Genomic DNA, 23,335 nt, shown 5'->3' on the forward strand with positions numbered 1-23,335 from the left:
ACTCAGTAAATTTGCCTTACTCTGACTTAAAACAAAAGAGTTGCATAGGGTGTGCTTGTACCAACTCATTGGGATGCGTATGTGTATTTTGAGAAAAAGGCTTTTAAAAAATGTTTTCTAGTGAGGCTCCTCAAGACTTCGTCTGTACTCTGTCCCTGAGAACAGGGTGCATTCCCAGTTCTGCATCCTGTTGGCTCTCACAAACTCTGGGCCCTTCTTCCTCATCTCTGTATCAGGGAGCTGGCTCCCCCTCCTCTTGGGTACCAGGCTGCTTTGCAAAGCAGAGGGGGGCTGAAATGAAGTCTCTCATGGTGGCCCCCAAAACTCACACTCTCCGTCTGTGTCTTCAATTGTAATAACCTTTCTTTTTGGGATCAGATTACAAATGAAGTGATTTAGGAATAGCAAGTCTCCTTTATTTGACTTGGAATGCCCAATTTATTAAATATTGGTAAATGTAGTAAATATAGTGAAATGTGGGGAAGTCCTCATTACAAATCCCAAGCCTGACAAATCCTCATAAAATCCTCAAATAAGCATAGAGATATTTACTAGAATGCTGCTGAGAATGTATGCCCAATTTTTTTTTTCCAGATTGATTCCCATTTATATCTATCTCCCGCTTCCTTTGCCTTTCCCCAGTCCATCAAGCTTCACCACCAAATTAAGGGCAATTCCCACCCTTAGTCTCTCAGTCATGTCTGACTCTTTGCAACTCCATGGACTGTAGCCCACCAGGCTCCTCTGTACATGAGATTCTCCAAGCAAGAAAACTGGAGTGGGTCACCATTCCCTTCTCCAGGGGATCTGGGAGAGATGTGACCAGGGGGTGACAAAGAGTCAGACATGACTGAGTGACTGATGCTTTCACTTTCCCACCCTTAAGGCTTTGGTCATATGGATCTTTCCTGGAATATCCTTCTCTCCCATTTTTTTCTGGGTTCAGATAACATGTTATTTCCCACATGAAGCCTTCTAGAGCTAATCTGGTTGGCTGTCACCCTCTTCATTGTGAGCCATATGGATATTATAGCCTTTTTTAAAAATCTTCAAATAAATGCTAGAGAGGATGTGGAGGAAAGGGAACCTTCTTACACTGTTTGTGGGAATGAAAATTGGTGTAGACACTACAGAGAATAGGATGGAAGTTCCTTAAAAAACTAAAATTAGAGTTACCAAATGATCCAACAGCCCTACTCCTGTGCATATATCTGCAAAAGATGAAAACTCTTATTCTAGAAGATACATGTGCCTTAGTGTTCATAGCATCACTGCTCACAGTAGCCAAGACATGGAAGCAACCCAGCATCCATCAGCAGATAAATGGATAAAGAAGATGTAGTGTGTATATATATATTCTTTATATATATATATGTGTGTGTGTGTAGATGTTTATATATATATATATATGTATACACACACACACACACAGTGGAATAGTGCTCATCCATAAAAAAAGAAGTAATGCCATTCGCAGCAACATGCATGGACCTAGAGATTATGATACTAAATGTAGAAAGTCAGGGAAAGACAAATATCACATGATATCACTTATATGTGGAATTTAAAAAAATGATACAAATGAACTTATTTACCAAACAGAAATAGACTCACAGACATAGAAAACAAATTTATGGTTATTAAAAGGGAAGGCGCAGGGGAGGGATAAATTAGGAGTTTGGGATTAATAGGCACACACTACTAAAATAGATAAATAACAAGGACTTACTGCACAGGACAGAGAATTATATTCATCTTATAATAACCCATAATGAAAAGAATCTGAAAAAAAATTATACATATATATATGCATGTAATTGTTGTTCAGTCACTAAGTCGTGTCCGACTCTGTGACTCCATGGACTGCAGCACGCCAGGCGTCTCTATCCTCCGCTGTCTTCCTGAGTTTGCTCAAGTCCATGTCCATTGAGTTGGTGACGCTATCTAACCATGTCATCCTCTGCCTCCCTCTTCTCCTTTTGCCTTCAATCTTTCCCAGCCTTCAACAATGCCTTCAACATTTCCCAGGGGAATGTATGTGTGTTTGTGTGTGTGTATACGTATATCTTTGTTGTTGTTAGTTGCTCGATCATGTCTGACTCTTTTGCGACTGATGGACTGTATCCCGCCAGGCTCCTCTGTCCATGGGATTTCCCAGGCAAGGATACTGGAGTGGGTTGCTTTTCCTTCTCCAGGGGATCTTCCTGACCCAGGGACCGAACCCAAGTCTCCTTCACTTCAAGCAGATTCTTTACCATTGAGCCACTGGGGAAGCCCTATGTATACATACATATATACACACACATGTATATTTATGTATAGGTATGTATATAAATATATATGTATGAATAAATGAGTCACTTTGCTATGCACCTGAAACTATCACAACACTGTAAATCAACTGTACTTCGGTTTTTTTTAAAGCCTTTATTGAGGTGCTGTGGACATACTTGTCCTCTTTGTTACCTTATGGAGTAAGGCCCGTGTCTAACTCATCATTTGTTTTCTCACACTTTATTGTTCAGAGTTCTGCATGTATTGGGCACCAAGGAAGGGGTTATTGTCATTGTTTAATTTGAATTCCCAACATTTATTTATTTTTATGGTGAGGTGTTGATTAGAGAAAGGAAGAGAGGCATTAAAAAGTAATTTGCAGGAATTGATAATAATCACATCTAACAATTTGCATGGCGATTTGCAGTTTTACAAAAAGGCGTTGGCACATAATAATAAGGAAGACGTAGTGGCAAAACCTGGTCTGGAACATCTTTATGATAACGTCCAAAGAGGCTAAGAAAAAGCTGATAGTAGGCAGTTTGGTCTTATCTACATCTTGTGTGCAAGTGCTCACAATGAAGTCTGTAGGTACTTGCTGTCTGCTTTTGTTATGATAATCCAAGGGCTACTTTCAAAGCTGTTTTCTACCAGTCTGTTTTGGAGACAGGTGACAAACAACCAGATCAGTAGCTCACAGTTGAGTTTTTCCCACCTCTTCTGGAATTACTCAAGTTCTTATTTCCCTCTATTTTCCCTCTTCCCCTTCTTCTTTTCCACAAAAAGACTTTAAATATCATAGTAAAAAGAGGTAATGATAAAACTGAAAATGAAACATTTAATTTTGGACTTTGTACGTCTCACAATTTTTCTTTCTTACACAAAACCTGAGTGGTAAAATTAAAATTTCAACTTAAACGCAAGATGATAAAAATATACTTGCCATAAGCTTTTCATTTTTGGTAGACTGGTTTATAAAATGTTTTAAATGGTATATTATGAAAAAAATGTTTAGTTTCAAACAGAGGCAAAAATTTCTACCCTAAGCAAAAATATCAAATTTATATGAGAATGTATGAAGTATAATGTGAATATCTGCCTCTATCCTACCCCTGTCTCACGCTTGTTTTCAGAAGAAACTTCTGTTAAATGTTTGCTGTACATTCTTGGAAACTTTTTCCTGTGTACATATGTACGTATGGACTATAAAGACCTTGGACGTCCATGGTGGCGCAGTGGATAAGAATCTGCCTGCCAGTGTAGGGGACCTGGGTTCGATCCCTGGTCCAGGAAGATTCCACATGTCACGGAACAACTTAGCCTGTGTCTCACAACTACTAAAGCCCGAGCGTCCAGAGACTGTGCTTTGCAACAAGAGACGCCACCCAGTGAGAAACCCATGCACCGGAACAAGGAGTAGCCCCCAGTTGCTGCAACTAGAGAAAGCCCCGGCAAAGCAAAGATCCAGTGTAGCCAAAAATTAATACATAAATTCATAAATAAAATACGTTTTTTAAAAGTTTAAGATTATAAAAGCCTTATATTATACTCTATATTATGTCCAGCAGTTTTTTCCCTTTCAGTATAAGGTATGCATTGGGAGATCCGTCCCTGTCAATACATAAGGCTTATACCATACATTTTTGTTATTTTTGTTTTTTCTGGCCACACCTTGAGACATGCAGGATCTTAGATCCCTGACTAGGGATCGTGCCTGTGCCCCTTGCTGCGGAAGCTGGGTGTCTCACCCACTGGATCACCAGGGAAGTTCCTCGATCATATATTTTTATGACTATGTAGTTTATAATCTTTTCCATAATTTACTGTCACTTCGGTAATTTCCAGGATATTTTGTCAGTAAGTATTAGTGTACTTGTGTCTGTTTTGCACATGGGTGAATATATTTCTAGGACAGAGTTTTAGAATTAGAATTTCTGGGTCAAAATTAAAACACATTAACATATAGATTTTCTGGCAAATTGTCCCCAGAATGGGTAAAACAAGTTGCTGACACAAATAGCAAATGAGAACACATTTTCTTCATGTATCTTCTTCTAAAATTGGGTATTATTAATTTTTTTCTTAATATTTTCAAGAAATTGGGCAGCAAGTAGCTCATCACTTAATTGTCATTTCTCTTATTATCAGAGAAATTTAGCATCTTTTCATGTGTCCATCAAGTTATTTGTGAATTGTTTATCTTCTGCTTCCATTTATCTTCTTGTTTATTCCAGTTCTAATACCACATTTTTTAAAGTACTAGAAGTTTATAATATATTTTATAATCTAGTAGATCAAATCCCTTTTCATTTCCTTTTTCAGAATTTTTTTAGCTACTTTTGCACATTTACTTTTCCAGATAAATTTGAGAGTCAACTGGACAAGTTCCATAAAAAATTCAGTTGGGGATTTTGTTGCCATCTGCACTGCATCTTTAAATTAATTTTAGGAGAGTTTATGGGTTTACAGTATTGAGTTTTCCAACCAGGAACATGGTTAACCTCTGTCCTTACATTTTTTTCATTTGTAGCTTCCTATAAAATGTGTGGGTGCAGCTCATGTGTATTTGCTGTTTGTCTTATTGCTAGTATTTTATACTTTTTGTCACCATTGTGAATAGGCTCTTTCACATAATATAGTCTAATGATTATTAAACATAAATAAGAAAGTTGGTTTTTGTTCATCTTATTGTAAACACTTTCATTAGTTTTGGCAGGTGTTTAGTGGATTTTTTTAGATTAAGAAATTATTATTTTTTAATTACAAAATAATACCTCTTATAGTAAAATATGCTGTTTAAATCCAAAACATAAAAAGGAGAAAATGCTTTTCCATCAAATCAGTAGCCAATAACATTTTAAAAAGCTTGTAATGAAAAAAATCAATGTCCTAATCACAACCCTTTGCACCCTCATCTGACCTCCCCAGAAGCTACTACTTAAGTAGTCAAGCAATTTTTGATGGTATTTTTTCTGGCACCTTCTTGATGTATCAACTTCTATAGATTTTTCTAGGTGAAAGATTCACTTTCTTTTAACTTGTCTCCTTTGCTCCTTCATTTCCTTTCAAATAATATATATCACAAGTCACTCCAGTATTCTTGCCTGGGGAATCCCCATGGACAGAGGAGCCTGGCGGGTTGTAGTCCATGGGGTCACAAAGAGTCGGACACAAGTGAGTGAATACGCACAGCACAGCACAATATATATATCACATTAAAAAAAAAAAAGGACTAGTAGCCACTATTTACATTATTAAAACTATTTACCATCTTTATTGCTGGGCCAAACATCATGCCATGTTTGATTTTTGTTTTGGATTTTTTAAAGATAATAGACTTTCTTCTTCTCTTCCCATAATTATGTCACTACATTAGTGTGTGTGTCTCTCTCTTTTTTTTTTTTTTTGGTATTATCTTATTGGCTAAAACTCTTCGTGTAATGTTAAATAGTAACCATAATATTGGTTATTCGTATCTTGTCCCTAACTCTTATGGAACCACTTTGAATGTTAACTAATGATTTCAAAGCCTACACGAAAAACAGAATAAAAGAAAAAAAAATAGAAAATTTAACCCCATTTAACCCCATTTAACTCACCCAGATCTAGGAGCAGCAACATAAATGAAAGATGGGAAGTGAGGGGGGAATTTAATCTCTACAGGAACAAAATTTTAAAAGAAAGTGGAAGTCCGTTTGCTAGAAATAAAAAGCATAATGGGGTCTTCAAGTGTCTGAACAATGAAAAAAACAATTATAGTGTACAAGGCCATTTTAAGTTCTGTAATTATTAGGAAAGGCTAGCAGCAAGTTGAAATTTGCCTTTAATCACATTTGTTCAACTCGTGCGTTAGTGACGGTGATGTGCTGTAAATATAAACCGCGAGGTACTGTTTTATGTCATTTTTGGGTAGCAGAGAAAAAGGGGGCTGTGGCTGTGATAAGTGGTCGTTTTCTAAGAGCTCCACGTCCCCAGATCTCCCTGGACAGACTTTGGTAGGAAATGCAAGGCTGGGGAGGCTTTTCTTAGGTATTGGAGACGGAGCCGATGGAGGGTGTGGGATGGCTGCTGGTACCCCGCTGCCTGTCGCAGCAGCACGTGCCTCTGGGAAGCTCTCATGCCGAGTCAGTGTGGACTTGGGGCTCAGCAGTTCACTCTCAGGCTGAAAAATTCATCTGCTCCCACCCTCCCTTTCACATTCCCCAACACGGACCTGAAAGCTGAGATTAGGAGCACGAACACTGGACACCTAGCACTCACCAACAGCAGGTTTTCCTCATGAAAGATCTGATGACTAATTTCTAAATCTGAATCCTCACCTGTTTCTAATGGGTCTTGGGGTGATGCCACGGGGCTCTGCACCCTGTATGCGAGACTCCCTTCAATTATTGACTTCTGCTGCTGAGCTCTGGATAAAATCCCTTCCTGTTCAAAGTTACCTGCAGTGGATCCTGCTTTCCTGACCAAACTCCAGTAGGTACCGTGACATTCTCTCATGTTTTAATGTCCCAGGGGATAGCTAGTTTGTGCTCTGCAAAGAAGTTACCTGCCTTAATAAAACTAACATGAAAATAAACCCAAGGTTTTAGCAAAAGAATGGGAATCTACAAGTGAGTGGGGACAGCTGGACAAAACAATTGCCTCCTCCCTTCTTACTGTTTCATCTTTCTTTTCAGGTCTCGAGTTACAGCTTCTCCTCCATCACCGTGCCTGCTTCATGCAATAATGTATTATCATCCTTTGAAGCCAAGAATAGCATATGTGACAATATTAACCCTTGCCCAAGGCAGACATTAATAATTGATCACAGCAGTCTTACCTGCTGATAGATTTGGTCTACATTCTTCTCAGCATTGTGGTCTGGCCAGCCACTAAGAACCAACTAAAATTGACACGTAAAAATAACTTATGTATTGGCTACAACTTTGACAAAAATCCCTCAACGCCATAAAAATCATAATGTTTATATAAAACAATTACAGGAAGAGAGTAAAGGAGGATCATACATCAAGCATTCTTTTTTTTTCTTAGGTTTTGTGGATAATTTATCATTCTAACAAGGAGACTAAATGCTTATTTATGTATGACAAAAGCGTGATTCCAGCTTATGTTCATGGGCTTCCTTTAAAATGATAACTACACGATCTGAAACATGAGACACTCAACCTAAAGGCGTTCCCTCTGCTTAACTAGTGAGGTCATCTTGCCAAGTGGGTACCTAATACACACCCACACTATACAACATGACTGCTTCCCTGACATTTTTTTTTTTTAAGTTGGAGCATAATTGCTTTACAGTGTTGTGTTAGTTTTGGCTGTACAACAATGCGAATCAGATATATATATATATATATTTATTTATACATATGCACATCGTCTCCCTCTCACCCTGCGCCATCCCGCCCCTCTAGACATCACAGCGCACCTAGCTGAGCTCCCTGGGCTATGCAGCATCTTTCCGCTAGCTGTCTAGTTCACACATTAGGTAGTGTATTTATGTCAGGGCTGCTCTCTCAGTCCGTCCCACCCTCTCCTCCCCCTCTGTCCACAAGTCTGATCTCTACATTCTGCAAATATAGGATTCCATATATATGCATTTGGATATATAGGATATTTGTTTTTCTCTGAGTTACTTCACTCTGTATGACAGACTCTAGGTTGATCCACATCACTACAGATGACCCAATTTCATTCTTTTTTATGTCTGAGTAATATTTCATTGTGTGTGTGTGCGCACACCACATCTACCACATCTCTTCTATCCATTCATCTGTCGATGGCCATTTAGGTTGACTCCACGTCCTGGCTATTGTAAATAATGCTGCAGTAAACACTGGGGTACACCCCAACTCTACTGACGCAGATATGCTAGAGATAGTTTTACTGTTCATTCAGGTCATCTCAGTAGGTAGCAATCCTTCTTTGTTCCTTTTTATGAGTCACTTTAACTTGAAAGTATTAGTCACTCAGTCGTGTCCAACTCTTTGCGACCCCATTGGCTGTAGCCTGCCAGGCTCCGCTGTCCATGGGATTTTCCAGGCAAGAATACTGGAGTGGGTTGCCAGTTCCCTCTCCAGAGGATCTTCCTGACTCAAGGATCTTCCACACCCAGCGACTGAACCCGGGTCTCTCACATTGCAGGCAGACGCTTTACCATCTCAGCTACCAAGGAAGGGCTGAGACTTAACATATGTTATATATCATTAAAGTCACCCATTTAAATTTGCTGCCTTTGAAACAGTACTGTAGCCATTTATTGGTTCAATAATATCATTTAAATATAGATTTTAGGATATTTTTATACAAGGGGAAAACTAATACCCTCCCAGAATCCATTTAAAATTCACTGAGAGTGATTTTCCATTAATGCAGTGAATCACTATAGTTCAAGGATAATGCTTTGCATGAAACTTTTGGTCGTTTACATTAATAAAATGCCATGCAAAAGAAATAAACTTACTTTGCATTTTATTAGACACTTGTAAATATGTTGGAGAAGGCCAAGAATATAACTTTTAGGTTCAGTGTATCAACGCCAAGAACAGTTATCTTTAGCTCTTTATTTTATAAGGAGTGCTGAAAGCATGCAGTGGTTGCTTTTATGGTAATTGAAGTTTGTCACTGTGCACTCAGTTGCCTGTTTGCAGTGTTATCTCTGAGAAAAGTCACCTGGAAATGTGAAATTTACCCAGACAGAGATAAGCAGAGCATGCCATGGGTATTAACTCAAATATCATTTTTTGAACCCCTACAAGTTAACCAGGAATATTCTGGAAGCTGGAGGCCCAAATACCCATACAAAACAGTCTCTGCCTTCACAGAATTCACAGTCCAACTTTGGATGCAAAGATATTAGCAATGAACACTGATCCTGTCATTCTTCAACTGCAGGCTCACTTCCTCATTTCCTGCATTGCTTGCTCAATGCAGTGCAGGCTCCTTGGATCACTTTGTATTAATACGGCAAGTCCCTTACACACGAACCTTCAAGTTGCGGACTTTCAAAGATGTGCATGCATGTTTGCACATCCAATCGCATAAGTTAGTTCACGTGTCTGGCGTACATTGTCACATGTGTGCGTCCTCTACAAGTGATTGTGATTTCATGTAGTTTGCAATACTGTATAGAGTACAGTGACATAGTGTCTTTGTTTCAAGCCCAGGATATCCAGAAACAAGCGTAAACGCAGTGGTGATGCCGCTACAGTGAAGCTGATTTTGATAGTCGGGTACCTAGGCTAACTTTTTTGGACTCATGAACAAATTGGACTTACGAATGTGCTCCTGAAATGGAATTTGTTTGTATGTAGGGGACTTATCTGTATTGCAGTTTCCCTCACGAGTCTCAGCATCCCTTAGTCTTCCATCCTGGCTTGTAGCATGCTTTAACAAAGTATGTTATTAGTAAATAATATACTGTGTTTTTTAAATCTACCCCCCTTGTTTAGTATCAGTTCCATCTCACTAAAAAGTGGGTTCTAAGAAGGCAGATATTTTAGTTTCTTCACTTTATTGATGAACTCCTAGATCCTATGAAGTGTTTGACACATCAAAGGCATAGGGATGAACAATCTTAAAAGAGTTGAGAAAGGGATTTAAAGAGAAAGTAACATTTAAACTCGACCAAAGAAGAGATAGAAATTTCCAGGAGGAATATAGTCTTCCAGTAGAGGGATGGCCATGTGGAAAGGGACAGCGTGTCTAGGGAGCTAAGAGTGACTGCAGGTGGCTAGGGAGCTGGGATGGAGAGGGTAGAAAAGGATGCAGGATTGAGGAAGATGGCAGGGAAGCAGGAAATGAAAGAAGATGGGGCTAGAATGTGATTGCGAAGGGCCTGATAAAAATTAAAATCAGTGTATAGATGGGCTTGCTTTGCTAAGTCAAGAGGATTTTCTTTTTCTTAAAGAGAGTGGCTCTTTTCCTGAGTATTCTGACTTTAGCTTATAAAGCAAATCTTCAAAGCTACTAACGATGCCACCCTTTCAGTTCGGAAAGCTAGCTATCCTGGTTTTTCTGATGGAGATCCTATTATCAACATTGAATCTGTGCCGAGGTTTAGCATCAGAGGGTGATGACAAAAAAGCGGTGTGACAGTGGACAGTCAACTGTGATTAGCCAAGGGTATTTCAGAGGCTGTGAGCAGGGCAGTGTCAAAGTGTGTGTGACCAGCGTGAGATGAACCTGACCTTCCCTGTATTAGACCTGAAGTTGGTGAATAAGGCAGAGGAAGGGGAGAGAGGGGTGCCATAGACGACATGAACTTCCATGAACCGCCGCTGTGGTGAAATAGGAAAGTGGTGATTGGAAGCAGAGATGAGGAGCAAGAGAGTGAGCAGGAGAAACAGGACTGTCCTGAGGCTGGAGAAAAAGCGGCTGCCCTGGGAAGATTTTGAGGATATGTTCTGAGCTGGAGGAAAACTAAGTTACATTTAACATGAGAAAACAAAAGAGAAATCTGATCGATGCTACAGTCAATGTGTCACACAGAGAATGAGAACAGAACTGTGGACACAGTGGGGAAAGGAGACCGTGGGACGATTTGACAGAGTAGCCTGGAAACATACACGTTAACGTTTGTGAAATAGATAGCCGGTGAGAATGTGCGGTGTGACTCGGGAAGCTCAACCTGGCGCTCTGTGACAACTAAAGGGGTGGGATGGGCTGAGAGGTGGGAGGGAGGCTCAAGAGGGAAGGGACATGTGCATAGTACATGTGGCTGATTCATGTTGATGTATAGCAGAAACCAACACAATATTATAAAGCAATTATCTTCCAATTAAAAAAAAAAAAGAAAAATCCAGAGAGGATGATGTGCTTGGAGTTGCAGAGGTGGGGTGGGGACCAGAAGACTTCTGAGTCAGGATGACTTCATGAAGGAGGCAGGGAGGATGCCCAGTCATGGTCAATGGTCCAAGGAGAAGCTGGGGGCTGGGAGTCAGACCACAGGGATGTCAGCATTCATGGGCACTTGGAGGGCAGAGGAACTGCAGGTGGGTGAAAGTGAAAGTGTTAATCGCTCAGCGATGTCCAGCTCTTTGCAACCCCATGGACTGCAGCCCGCCGGACTCCTCTGTCCATGGTCATAGCTAATAGCATGCCAAGTCACTTCAGTTGTGTCCGGCTCTTTGTGGCCCCATGGACTGCAGCCCTCCAGACTCCTCTGTCCATGGGATTCTCCAGACAAGTAATGCTGGAGTGGGTTGCCATGCCCTCCTCCAGGGGATCTTTCCTATCCAGGGATCAAACCCTCACTCTCCTAGGTCTCCTGCATTGGGAGGCGAGTTCTTTACCACTAATGCCACCTGGGAAGCCCCATAGCTAATAGTGAAAGTGAAAGTCGCTCAGTCATGTCTGACTCTTTGCAACCCCCTGGACTTGAGAATACTGAAGTGGGTAGCCTTTCCCTTCTCCAGGGGATCTTCCCAACCCAGGGATTGAACCCAGGTCTCCTGCATTGCAGGCAGATTCTTAACCAGTTGAGCCACAAGAGAAGCCCAAGAATACTGGAGTGGGTAGCCTATTCCATCTCCAGCGGATCTTCCCGACCCAGGAATTGAACCGGGGTCACCTGCATTACAGGCAGATTCTTTACCAGCTGAGCTATGAGGAAAGCCCGAGGGAGTCTTCTAAATGGTCACCTTATGTGCTGTGCTGTGCTTAGTCACTCAGTTGTGTCCAACTCCTTGCGATCCCCATGTGCTGTAGCCCGCCAGGCTCCTCTGTCCATGGGATTCTTCAGGCAAGAATACTGGAGTGGGTCACCATGCCCGCCTTGGTCACCTTATAGGCCCAACCAAAAAATGAACAAGTGAGCCAGTTCCAGGCAAGGCAGCTTCCAGTAGTTGAAACACTTGTGGTGCCTCCCAGGTGTCATCTTATATTACCCTGAAAATAGCTGCTGCATTTAGGGTTGCCATTAACAGAGTTTATGCAGAAAAGATAAAGAATGGGGCAAGCTGTTCTCATCCTGTATCTTCAGTTAAGGGCATTTACTGCCTTGAAGGGTGGGGGCGGGGGCAGGATAATGGGTAATTTATAGTAAATGATCCTAGATATTTATAGATACATTTTACCTATCAGATTGTCTTCATGTTACTTTATATGCCTGACTTACAATTCTGAAAGAAGGCAAGGCAATTCTTATCTTTCCACATGCACATTAAAGCACACGTATACATTTATATTAGAATAACATTAATGGCATTTGGTATCTTATTACTATTAAAAATAAAACAGTGGAATTTACAGAGAGTAACAAAATTTGTGCTTGCAAAGTACCACAGTCCCTCATTGTTAACGCCCTTAGAGCATCTTCATATTTTAAGGAATTTGCAATCATGTAAAATGTATTGAATTTGATAGACTCCCACCATAAAACAGCCGACTGCTTCATAACAACCAACAAAGGGATTGCATTTTTTCTGCCTGGCAGATTAACTGCTGGTTTTGTTTCCTGCCAGATCGCTCGCTGTAACATGAGTAATAAATCAGCATGATTTTCTTCCTTTTTAAGGTTTTTATTTTTGTTTTTGTTTTTTTTAAAAAGCACAGCAAAACTCTCTTTTCTAGTGGACAGAGAGCTTCAGGACCTAATCTGTATGTGTTCCTCGCCCCCATCAACAATTTTATTCAAATTTAGACACTTAAAAATAGGAGTGAGAGGATGCCCTGATTTCGGGAAAGAAGCATAAAAGGGCAGTTTGAGAAATGGGAGTTTGTGGGGAAGGCGGATTGTTCACATGGGTGTCTGAGCCATTTTTTTTTAAGACCTTCAATCAAGTAGACTTGACATACAATAAACTGCATATATTTAGAGCATGCAATTGTATAAGTTTTGACCTAAGTATAACACTTACAAATGTCACCATTAAGACAATGGACATAAACATCATCCCCAAAATTTGTTGTTGCATGTATCAATAGTTCATTACTTTTTACCAGTGAATATTATTTAGTAATACTGCTGTATACTATTGTATGGCTATATACACCACAATTATATGGGTATATAAATGCCAAAATTTGCTTACCCTTGCATTTGTATTGTTTGGCTATTACAAATAAAGCTGCTGTGTACATTTATGTACACGTTTTACATACATCAGTTCTAAGACCTGATGCTTTCCTTTCTCTAGGAGTGGAATGGCTGGATCAAATAGTAGGGGTACATATAGCTTTTTAAGAAACTGCTAGGCTGTTTTCCAAAATAATTGTGTTATTTTACACTCTCGCTGGTGGTGGTCTAGTTGCTTCACATCCTAACCAACACTTGATATTGTCAGGCTTTCTAGTTTTAGAGATTCAAAAAGGTTTGTAGTGAAATCTCATTAGAGTTTTTATTTGTATTTCTCTAATGGTTAGTGATATTGAGTATCTCTTTATATGTATATTTGCATATATTCTTTGATGAAATGTTTGTTCAAATATCTTGACCATTTTTAACTTTGGTTATTTGTTTTCATGCCGTTGAATTTTGAGAGTTCTTTAAGTATATCTCCTACTAACTTTTAAGTCATATAAGCACAGGGACTTTGTTTTGTTCAGATCTATATTTCCAGCTTTTGAAACAAATTAGGCACTTAATATATCTTTTCTAAGTAAATGAATTAACTTTCTGATGAAACATTTTATTTTACAAATGAGGTAATAGTTTATCCGGGGTACTCGAGGAATCTGGATTCTTGGTTCCTTGATCGGTTGGCTAAAATGAAGATATCAACTAATATTTAATTTTTTTCAGAAAGGTTTGAGTCAAATTTCTTGCCTTAGTAAGGACTGTGCATCAAGCAGTATTTATTCTTTGAGGATCATGTTTTTTTCCCTATGTATCTAAAGGTGATTTAGAACCAAAAATGTCAGGGATTCACTTATCTGGAAAGTCAGTGATACCCCTGTTCTCCATTTGTGGATAGTGTTCAGTCGTGTCCGACTCTGTGTGACCCCATGGATCTGCCAGGCTCCTCTGTCCATGGAATTCTCCAGGCAAGAATACTGGAGTGGGTTGCCGTTTCCTACTCCAGGAGATCTTCCTGACCCAGGGGTCAAACCTGCATCTCCATACCCCAACGCCAAGTCCCCCATACCAGTGAGACAGAGGCTCAAGAAGAAGAGTCAATTGTGTAAAATTAACACTTTTACACTTCCCTTTAACAACTGACTAGAAATCTGTTTATTGATATACATTTGTTTCTGTTTATGTCAATATATATCCTTGATTCATTTTTCTTTTAGATTTTTTTATTCATTTGAATTTTTGTATATTTGAGATACCAATCCTTTATTTGCTTTATATCTTATGAGTATTTTCTTTCAGAGAGTCCCTTTCGTTTTTAACTTAACTGTGTAGACCTTTATAATTCTTATATGGTGAAACATCACAGTCTTGTATAGTTTGTACTTTTTGTGCCAGTTTAAGAAATCTTTCCCAAGAAACAGGTATTTTTTACACTCTTCTGATAGTTTTACAGATTTGTTCTTAATCCGGTATATATATTTAATCTCTTGGAAGTTTATTGTTTTGATTTAAAACTTTTTAATAATATATTTTATTTAAAAATGAGAGTCAGCAGGAAAGAGGAACAAGACAGAATCTCCGAGTCAATAAAGCCTCCCTTGAAGGCCATGCATGAGAGAGGGCAAGTGCTCGCTTCGGCAGCACATATACTAAAATTGGAACGATACAGAGAAGATTAGCATGGCCCCTGCGCAAGGATGACACGCAAATTCGTGAAGCGTTCCATATTTAAAAAAAAAAAAAGAGAGAGAGAGGGCAAGCCTAGCTAGCCCCAGAGTCTCAAAGGCAAGGTGTTTGGCCTGGAGAGTGCTGAAAAGCTAAAGACAAGCTCTCTTTACCACACTGTGATTCTAAATTAGTTTGATACTGAAATGCAGCCAGCCCAGAATGGGCTTCAGACATAGCTCCAAAACATATAGGCTACTCACTTTGGAAAAAAATCTAATTAAGCTTCTGAGTGTATGTGTAAAATGGTGACAGTTTCCAACTCTGCTAGTGGGAGGATTAAATGGCGCAAGGTATATAAAGCACAGGTACTTATATATGGTAACTCTTTTTCCTTCCCCAGTTATTGAATGAAATCAAAAAGGAAGCAATCAAGGGGGTGTTTTTCTCTAGATAGTCAGATGTCTTTGCAAGTGTATCCATATAGTAACACATTTAACATGGCAGTGATGCAATTTTGAAAAGAGAGAAACTATTTTGGTGTTTTAGGAGATCAATCATTTATTGTAAAAAAAAAAGTTGTTTCTTCATGCTGCGGGGCTTTCTAGGAAATAGAATGATAGTGAATGATTTAATTCTCTGCTGAAATATAGCTGTCTCTGGGATGGGATGGTTATGAGATTAAATCCAAGATCTTTACACTTCTTTCATCTCTTAAAATGTTACTGTTTATTAATATGAAGAAGAGCACTATCTTGGGAGAGCTATGCCCAGTGAGTGAAGAACCAGAGCAAAAAGTAATAGGCTCTAGAAGCTAGATGTCCAGAATCTCCTCTAGAAAACCCCTGTCAGTGGGCTAACATCATTATGTCATTAGTTTTTTTATATTAAAGATTAAGTGCTATAAGATTTCTGTGTATGTTCATGTGTGTGTGTGTGTGTCTGTGTACATGAGCATGCCTGGTTATGTCTTTCTGCTACCTTATGGACTATAGCCCACCAGGCTCCTCTATCCTTGGAATTTTCCAGGCAAGAATACTGGAGTGGGTTGCCATTTCCTCCTTCAGGGGATCTTCCTGACTCAGGGGTCAAACCCATGTCTCCCGCATTGGCAGGTGGATTCTTTACCACTGAGCCAAGTGGGAAACCCATAACATTTCTAAATATATTTAAAGTGATATTTATTTTGTAGGTATGTAATAAAAAGTTTTCTTAAAAATATGACTTCTTTAAAATACTGTTTCTAGAACAACAAAGTATAGTGGAAACTTGGAATAAGACTTTCATCTATTTTTTTCATTCTAGCTCTTTTAATATATGTGGTTGGATAAAGCAGTCAACTTCTCTGAACTTTATGTTTCCTCTCTGAAAATGAGAGGATTGGCCTAGAACTCCAGATGGTATCCAAGATCCCTTCCAGCTCTCAGGTTTCTATAATTCAAGATATATTCCTAAGTCTTACCTAGCAGAACTCTACCACTCTTTTTCTAATTATTTCTTAATTTTATGTGCATGTGTGCATGCTATGTTGTATCAGTTGTGTCCAACTCTATGCAGTCACTAACTAGTAGAGTCTGTCTTTGTCTCCAGCCTATAAACATACATGCTAAACATCTACTGATTTTTTTTTTCAGCTCTTCAGATTTACTGAGAGAGTCTAGATTTGTTCCTTATATGATGAGGCTTGTACGACACAGGGATCTCTACTCAGTACTCTGTAATGACCTATAAGGGAAAAGAATCTAAAAAAGAGTAGATATATGTAGATCTGATTTACTTTTCTATACACCAGAAAACTAACACAACATCTTGAATCAACTATACTCCAATAAAAAATTTAAAAATTAAAAAATAAAATGGCCATGAACCTTGCATTCTTCTGGAGTGTGGTTTCAAAAACAAAAGAAAAAGAAAAAAGTGAGGTTTGGTTATAAAATAATGAAAAAGTGTATTTCACAATCCCAGTGTCTACATGGCAAAATATCTGTTGGGATTTGAATGTAGTCACTCAGGAAGGTACATGCTTACTTTGCCAAACCTGCCATTACTCAAAACAGTCTTGCAAGTCCTCTTTTGGAGTTGCCTTTAGTCCTAAGTCACCCGACCAACTTCCCCCTTGTTTTGATAGCGTATGTTTCAATTTTGACCCCAAATGATATATTTTAGTTTGTTTGAGACTCTTTTATTACTCTCACTTCTGAATGATAGCACTGCCCAGAAATCAAGGCCACTATCACAGGAAGGTTTTCCAATCTAAGATTGGCCGTTGCAGATACTAAACATTAATAAATCTTGCTAAAGAGAAGGTGCTGAAGGCTCTGAAAATAATTCAGAGGAAATTCAAAACCATTGCATTTTGATCAATTACAACCTCATTGGAATAAATACATTGTCTTCAAATACAAATAGGATATAGGCTTTATATGTGTGTGTGTGTGTGTGTGTGTGTGTGTGTGTGTGTGTGTATTTCTCCAGTGGCTCCGTGGTAAAGAATCTGCCAGCAGTGCAGTAGACTCAGGAGACGAGGGTTTGATCCCTGGGTTGGGAAGATGCCCTGGTGGAGGGAATGGCAACCCACACCAGTATTCTTGCTTGGAGAATCCCATGGACAGAGGAGCCTGGTCAGCTACAGTCTGTGGGGTTGTAGAGTCAGACACGACTGGAGTGACCTAACATGCATGCACGTAAGTATGTGTGTGTATGTATATATATTTCACACACATGTGTGCATACACCTGTGCACCCCTTCTGCTGCATACCAATTACTAAAACTGTGATTTACCCTCCTAATGTCACTTGAATCTTGCAATAACTATTTGAGTGATTATTTGAAAGTGATGATAACTTATGAAATATGGAAATTTTAGGGCCCTGTATAAAAAGGTACTTTCCATCCTTTAGAACCCCATCTCATATGTTTGTCCATTCATTGTTCATAAACTTCTCTAGATGAGAATAGCTATGACTTTCTTTAGTACACTGTATTTCAACCCTACCTAGCCTTTATAATAAGAAACTAATTGTATTTTATATCTTAAATTCATTATGATACTCTTAAAGAGAAACTGTCCTCTTACTCTGGTTTCAGTGTGAGGAACTATCATAAAATTCTGTATAGTGTGAGTTTTCTCTTGTCTCAGGGCCTTCCTCTGTCTGTTATGGGAGTAACCATTTATTTAGCAGTGTTTTAAAATTGAGAGGAGTCTGTCATGTGTGGAGTCTTAAGACTAGGCTCTTTAAACACCAAGAAGGTTTTACATTTGTATGACTGTGGTATGTTCCTAGTCATTAAGTGACATCATTGTTATGACACAAGTGACTTTTATACTCATTCGAATAAGTGTGAGCATGAGACCATCCTCTGGAAACCGTAACCACATGTCCCAAACCCTTTTAGGATGTAATCAGCCAGGGACACAGGTGCTGAGCCTGTGGTCCCCAAGTGGAATCACTGCGTTTTTAAGAGAGGCTGCTGTCAGAATTCATGGGGCCTTGCGTGTGTCTGACCTGCCAATAATTGTTTGCTGCAGACAAATAATTGGAGTGACAGGTTAGGTTCCCAAAAGTACAGCTCAAATAATAATTATTTTAAAACCATATGTATATATATGGAGATTGGCCCAGAATAGCTGCTCTTTTCTTTAGCACAGAATCTCCAAAAGTTCAGAGTCTCATCGGATTTGGATAGAGACTAGGTGGGGAAGATCAGAGAAAAACCTGTCCCCACTTACAAAAGCTTCATTTGGCTTTCAATCAGTTGAAGGACTGTGCCGAAGACGGTACTTGTGAAATTGATCTCAATTAAAATCAGCCTGAGTGCCGCGCTCTCCCACAATAGCTCGGCGGGCCCAGGGAGAGCGCAGCACCTGTCTGGACTCTCCTGGCACTTTTCCTGTTTTTAATTTTCACCTCAGCCTTTTCCTCTAAGCAGTCTTTGACCTCCGGGGCATTCCTAACGAACTCCTTTCAAGGCGCTCGCCTCTCCGGTCCTTGTTGTAATAGAAACGCGGGGAGGAAGAGGGTGCGGCAGTCTTTCACCTCTGACAGAAGGGCCGGCACGTGGCCCATAGCTGTCAGGACAGTGACACGCCACTGCCGCAGGATAATTGGGTCCTTGAGGAAGATTCATAAGGCAGTATTCTGCCCCCGGGCCAGCAAGGAGCAGCCAGAGGAGTAGAGAAAGAGAACTGACTCCAACCCGGGACTGAAATCTGGTCGTGATAAATAATCTATTTATAACAGGACAGGATGACGACTTTTGTTCCCAAGAACATGGCCATGATCCATGCAACTCAGGGGATGATTTTGAAAGATTTCAAGATCGAACTTTATGTAATGTGAAATCAAAGCTAGGTTACTGTGAGATCAGATGTGTAATGTGAAATCAAAGCCAGGGTGAGAAAGATGCGGAACATCTCATCCAAGAGGAAGCAGTAAGCTGCACATGGGCCAGGTCTTTTCATGCTGGAAAGTTTGTTGTTTTAATCAAAGCAAGCTATCTGACGGCTCATTATTAAGAGACAACGAGAAGTGACTTTATTAATGTAGCATCGGGTTGGTTCCTCTGCAAATTAAAGTTCTTTGTTCAGTTGTGATAGTTTGCAGAGGAGGCATCTGTTAAGGAGGACCAAGTGGAATAACGTTTTAAAAGTGTCATGTGATAACAATTAACCTGTAATTCCTCTTTCTTATATTCTCCCCTTTCAATTTTATTGGATAAACTTATCGTGAAAGGCGATGAAGACAAAATCTTTCATGTGATTTCCTTGTGAAGTAGCCCCTTGTGATTGGCATCATCATCTGTCGCAAAACTTACTGGTGTTTATTTCCCCCAATATTTATGATTGTGCTTCCAAGATGTGGCAGGCTGGTGGTTACTCTGCCTGCCTTGGTTGTGAAAGGCCAGGAGTCTTCGTTAAACATAATATTTTAGTGGGGAAAATAATAATGCAGTTGATGTATTCAGTCAGCGTGTGTTATTACCAAATAGGAGACAGAAATTTAGGTAATAATATGTACTGTTGGAGCTGTGAAAAAAAAGATTTTTCCTTCTGTAGTGATAACCAGAGCATTCTGAAATCTTGAATCAATAAGTAGTCAATAAAAAACATTTTAATTATAAGCGATTTATGTGTGGTAATCTGGGAAATGGTTTGGAAAGGCAGAAGTGAGCAGCTGTAAATAACAGCCCATAACAGCAAAGTCTCACATCGTCTTCAAAGTTCTGTCACTGGCCGTCTGGAACTTGAAGGCTCCACAACGTCTTGCTGTTTTCCATCCTCGATGTTTTCCCTCTTAACATTTTTATTGCAGTGGAAATCACAGCAAATTTGACCCATGAAAGAAATATGACATGACTTTTAGCAAACTCCAGGAGATAGTGAAGGACGGGGAGCCTGGCGTGCTGCAGTCCATGGAGTTGCAGAGTCCTAAACAACTTAGCGACTGGTCAGCAACAAGGCATTAAGTAAGGAATGATGTTGCATTTGTCTTCCTTGGACAGTGAACATAAACTTCTATGACTTTTTGAATTGACATTTTCAGTTTGGTTAGTTAAATATTGTCAGAGATACATTTCTTCTTGTGAATTTTCTTAGAGATCAGCTTTGTTTCTAGAATTTTTTTTTTAATGCATATATATGGAATTTATTTATTTATTTTTTCCATTTATTTTTATTAGTTGGAGGCTAATTACTTTACAATATTGTAGTGGGTTTTGCCATACATTGACATGAATCAGCCATGGATAGGATTTTGTTTTTTACCATAAAATTTCTAGAAATCAAAATGCTACAGTTATTCTTAGGCCAATAATACAGATATGTTCAAATGGTTCCTTATCTTGGGTGATAGTGTAGATGTTGTCTTAGTTTTGCTTCTTGATAACTAGAGAATACAGGGCAAGTGTGGTCAGTGGATCAGGACATTAAATAAGGAAATGATAATATATTGACATGTAAAGTTCCTGCCAACAGAAACAAAGACTATAACTTGTTTCTTTCAACTTGCATTATGTCTTTTTTGGAGAAAGCTCTAGATTTTCTTTACTTTACTTACTGAGTATTTACTCAGAATCTCCTGTGTGCCAAGTATTGTACTAGCTACTAGCCTACAAAGATGAAAAAGACAGGGTCATTGTCCCAGACGATTTAAGGCCAATAAGTACCCCAAACTGTAACAAGAGCCAGGCGAGAAGTTTATAGAGGGCATACCAGGTACATTAAGAGTGTTACTATACAAATACACACACACACACACACACACACACACATATATACTCAGACCTGCAAGTAAGCCAAAAGTGTTTAGAAGACTAAAGAAAATTTCTTCTCTTCTTTAATTAAAATCATTGTCCTTTACCAGATCTTCTGAGAATTATCAAATTAACACCTCCCAGTTGAGAGAAATTAGGTAAATTTTCTTCATAACATGCCCACACATGACTCTGATTTTGGATAAAGATGACTAGCTGGTGGGCTTGTGGAGAGGGGGCAGGCTCTTTCTGGGGTTCACCGAGGGCCCTGCTCTTTTTGAGCTTGTGGAGAGGGGGCAGGCTCTTTCTGGGGTTCACCGAGGGCCCTGCTCTTTCTGAGCTCTCTAGCCTCCGCTCTCCCCCACCCCGTGCTCCCAAGTTCCTCACGTGCACGTCTGCCCCGTCCACCCTCGTCTTGTCGGCTCCTCCTTCACACCCCGCTGTGGGCTTGTGTTCCATTCTCTTCTGTGCTGTGCTGGGTACGTACCCAATTCAGCAAGTCAGCTTGCACTAAACTTTGAATGTGGCGTGATGGCTCAGCCATTCTGTCTCAACCTTATTCGCAAGATCACAGATGCAGGAAATGACAGCTTTTGTCAGGCATCTTGGGGTGAACACACAGGGGTTTAGGGCCTGAGACTGTCCCCTGGACGCCAGCCACCCTGGTCCCACTGGCCACCAGGAATGTGCGAGGATGATGCGTCAGGTACATGAGTTACCATTTACACCACGTCTGAGTCCAGGATATAGACGGGACTTCTGGTTTTCATCCCTTCCTATAACATTCTGTCATTTCATTAGGAACCTCCGATGCACAAATATAAAAGGAGTGGTGTTCGGCTTGGTAGTTCTGAGCTCTGCAGTTTGACCAGCCAATGCTGAAAATCTGGCTTTGTTCTTTGAGCAGAGTGACTTTGGGCTGTTTCACTTTTTTTGTATCTCTGAGCCCTCCTCGTGGGGTTGTAAGGTGGATTGGATTCTGTGAGTTAAGGTACATAAAATGGTGTGGAATTTCCAGGCAGTGTGTGTTCCCCTTTAAGCAGTCCTGCCATTGTTGGGGGCTATTTTAGGCAGTAACAAGGCTTCTGGAGCAGAGATTGAATGAGAGAACTATTTTACATCTTTTAACTCAAAGCAAATAACCTATGTGCTTTCATACATGTATGCATCAATGAATGCACACACACACACACACACACACACACACACACACACACACACAGTTGTCCCTCGGCATCCACAGGGGTTTGTTTCCAGGACTCCCCAAATCTCCAGATGCTCAAGTCGTATATGAAATTATGTAGTATTTGCATACAACCTACACACATCCTCCTGTATACTTTAAATCATCTCTAGATTACTCGTTCAGCTGTGTCCAATTCTTTGCGCCCATGGACTGTAGCCTGTCAGGCTCCTCTGTACATGGGATTCTCCAGGCAAGAACACTGGAAAGGGTTGCCATGTCCTCCTCCAGGGGATCTCTCCTACCCAGAGATTCTACATACATCTCCTGCATTGGCAGGCAGATTCTTTACCATCTGAGCCACTAGGGAAGCCCCTAGATTACTTAGAATACCTAATTCAATGTAAATGCTATGTAAATAGTTGTAAATACAATGTAAATACTATGGGAATAGTTGCCAGAGTGTGGCAAATTGAAGTTTTGCTTTTGGAATTTTCTGGGATTTTTTTTTTCTCCCTGAATATTCAGTTCACAGTTGGTTGAAACCCTGGATGCAGGGCCCATGGATCCTGAGGGCCAGCTGTATATAGTGTTTTCTGTACTTGGAAACCACTGTTCTACTTTCTCCTTTGTTCCCCAGTTAACTCTTCTTTGTGTTTTCGACTTAGATCAGATGTGATGTCCTCTCAAGAAGGTCCCTGCCCTTACTCCGTTTGCTTTTTAGTGGAGACAGGCAGGCAGTAAACAGGTAAACAAATAAACCAGATTATTGAGAATCGTGATGGTGATTATGAAGAATGCTGTGTGGGATTCCTAGGAGGTAACTCACTGGGGGAGAACTTAAGGAGGGGGAGGCGCCCACGGACAGGGTCTTCAGCAGAGGGACTCTCATGTTCGGGGCAGAGGGAGAACTCGGTTGAGCATATATTGGGCACAGAAAAGAGGC

At 40.0% G+C, this 23,335-nt stretch overlaps 1 protein-coding gene and 1 non-coding gene across 2 annotated transcripts in view; both read left to right on the forward strand.

Moving 5' to 3' along the window:
• The window catches only part of LOC122684220 (sterile alpha motif domain-containing protein 5), a 981,181-nt gene that overhangs the window by 159,073 nt on the left and 798,773 nt on the right, over positions 1–23,335 (forward strand). The window lies entirely within an intron of this gene.
• Positions 14,914–15,020, forward strand: LOC122684543. The gene has a single exon (XR_006338085.1). It is a non-coding gene; the product is annotated as a U6 spliceosomal RNA (small nuclear RNA).

The sequence above is a fragment of the Cervus elaphus genome, chromosome 26 (assembly GCF_910594005.1).
Source record: "Cervus elaphus chromosome 26, mCerEla1.1, whole genome shotgun sequence".
In the NCBI taxonomy this organism is placed as follows: Eukaryota; Metazoa; Chordata; class Mammalia; order Artiodactyla; family Cervidae; genus Cervus; species Cervus elaphus.